This window comes from Brassica napus, chromosome C2, assembly GCF_020379485.1.
Source record: "Brassica napus cultivar Da-Ae chromosome C2, Da-Ae, whole genome shotgun sequence".
NCBI classification, from domain to species: Eukaryota; Viridiplantae; Streptophyta; class Magnoliopsida; order Brassicales; family Brassicaceae; genus Brassica; species Brassica napus.
The window spans coordinates 9,390,098-9,392,690 of record NC_063445.1 but is presented as its reverse complement, the minus strand read 5'-3'; the positions used below and the strand labels follow the sequence as shown (position 1 = coordinate 9,392,690).

Below are 2,593 nucleotides of genomic sequence, written 5' to 3'. Positions count from 1 at the left end.
AACCTATTGCCTTTCTAAATCTTTTAAGCGTTTTCAAAAGTTCAGATAGCTCAGTTTCAGTAAGTTCACTACTCACAATGACAGGATAAGTTTCATTAGGACCAAGGAATGCATACCTTACACCATGGGGTAGAGGTTTAAGCTCCACTTTAGGTGCCTTAAGCTCACTCCAGTCATTCTGCTGGGTGTCATCTTGCTGAGTGGCTGAGACTTCTTGGTGAACCATCTGTGGAAACTCCTCGTACTGATCCTTACTGACAAACCCCTGGTGTGAATCCAGCATCATCCCGTAGGCAGTACTCTCCAGGTTCTCAATCACCACAGCCTCTCTCTCTACAGTCAAAGCATGCTGTAGAGGGTCCTCTAGTGACAACTCTTCAAGGAGTTCATCAGCAAGGGCGTCCATCTCTTCAATGTAGAACACTTGCCCTTGAACTGTTGGCCTCCTCATTACCTCTTTGATGTCAAAATGGAGAATGTGCCCTTTACCCAGATGGAGATCAATCTTGCCTTCTTTCACATTAACAATAGCTCCTGCTGTTGCTAAGAAAGGCCTTCCAAGGATTAAAGGGTCTTGAGCTTCTTCACCCATTTCAAGCACCACAAAGTCTGTAGGGATCTCATAATTTCCAACCATCACTGGGAGGTCCTCTAAGATACCCACAGGGTACTTCACTGAACGATCAGCCAATACCAGAGAAAGTCTACACTTCTTGTACTGAGTGAAGCCGAGCTTCTTAGCAACAGATAGAGGCATCAAGCTGACACTAGCTCCCAAATCGCAGAGACATCTATCAAATACCATAGGTCCAAGAGCACAAGGTAATGTGAAGCATCCTGGATCTTCTAGCTTCTTTGGAATGACAAGCCTCTGAATGATAGCACTGCACTCATGAGTGAGAATCACCATGCCCTCCATCTCTTTCTTCTTTGCAGCTACAGCATCTTTCAGGAACTTGCTGTATTGAGGAATCAGCATGAAAGCATCAATAATGGGCATTGTGATCTGGACTTCACTCATTTGCTTTTCAAATAGAGCTTGGTACTTCTCTAGCAGCTGCCTCTTGAATCGACCTGGGAATGGGAGCTTGGGCTCATAGGCAGGAGGAACAAAAGAACTTTCACTGGCAGGAGTGACAACTTCACCATCCTTAACTGTTTTCTTCTCTTCTCCAACCTTTCCTTTTCCTTTGGCTTCCACTATCTTCTCTAAGATCTCGTCATTGATCTTCTCATCAACAATCACCACTTCATCATCTATGTTGATGGCAACCCCCTCACTTTGTTTCTCAGCATCCTTGGTGAGAGTTCTCTGAGGTAACTCCTTACCACTCCTGAGAGTGATAGCTTTCATGGTTTCCTTTGGGTTTTGCTCAGATTTTCCAGGTAGAGAACCTTGTTGGCGATTTTGTTGAGTGTTCATGGCAGCAAACTGGTTCTCCAAAGCTCTGAACTTGTTGTTGAGCTCATTGTAGCTCCCATCAATCTTTGAGTGAAGGTTCTTCAACTCATAGCCAACATGCTTCTCACTTCTTGTTTGAGACTCCAGGATTTGTTTCAGTAGAGCTTCAGTGGTGTTGACCTGAGGAGTTGAGGTAGAGGGATTAGATTGCTGTTGGGAAGAATGGTTGCCCTTGTTGTTGAAACCAGGAGGAGGGTTTTGCTGAGGTTGATAGCTGCCTTGCTGATTATTCCGAGGCTGATAACCACTCTGTTGGTTGTTGGAATAGGATTTCTGTTGGTAGTTGTTGTACTGAAAGTTGGGCTCTTTCTTGTACCAGCTACCATTGTTGTTGATGAAACACAGCTCTTCCTGACCTTCCAAACCCTCAACTTCATGGACAACAACTGGTGTCTCTTGGCTTGGGTTGCCAACAAAGTGCAGCTGCTCTTGGGTAGCTTTGTCAGCAATGAGGATGTCTATCTTATCTTGTAGAGCCTTCAACTCCTTCCTCGTCTGCTTATCATCTGTTCTACTACCTCTGTCGTGGTCTCCACTGTAGACTGCATCACTTTTAACCATGTTGTCAACCAGCTCCTCTGCATCCTCCTCAGTTCTCCCCAAGAAGAACCCATTGCTAGCTGTATCCAGTCTGGCCCTGTACTTAGGAAGAGCACCACGGTAGAATGTGCTCAGCAAACTCTCCTTAGAGAAACCATGGTGTGGGCATTGAGCTTGGTAGCCCTTGAATCTCTCCCAGGCTTCACTGAATCCTTCCAAGCCCTTCTGTTGAAAGCTGGAAATCTCATTTCTCAGCTTAGCAGTTCTTGAAGTAGAGAAGAACTTCTCCAAGAATGCTCTCTTGCAATCATCCCAAGTGGTGATAGAGTCGCTGGGTAGAGACTTCTCCCACTGACGTGCCTTATCCCCCAAAGAGAAAGGGAATAGCTTGAGCTTTAAGGCATCTTCGGACACACCATTGGTTTTTGACAACCCACAGTAGCTGTCGAACCTGTCCAAGTGATCAAATGGATCCTCTAGAGCCAAGCCATGATACTTGTTGTTCTCGATCACGTTGAGGAGTCCTGATTTGATCTCAAAGTTGTTGGCTGCCACAGCGGGTGCTCGGATTCCCAATCTATGACCATGAAT

At 45.6% G+C, this 2,593-nt stretch overlaps 1 non-coding gene across 1 annotated transcript; it reads left to right on the top strand.

Moving 5' to 3' along the window:
* Positions 1-2,153: 2,153 nt before the first annotated feature.
* LOC125582647 lies at positions 2,154-2,260 on the top strand. The gene has a single exon (XR_007320104.1). It is a non-coding gene; the product is annotated as a small nucleolar RNA R71 (small nucleolar RNA).
* The last annotated feature ends 333 nt before the right edge of the window (positions 2,261-2,593 follow it).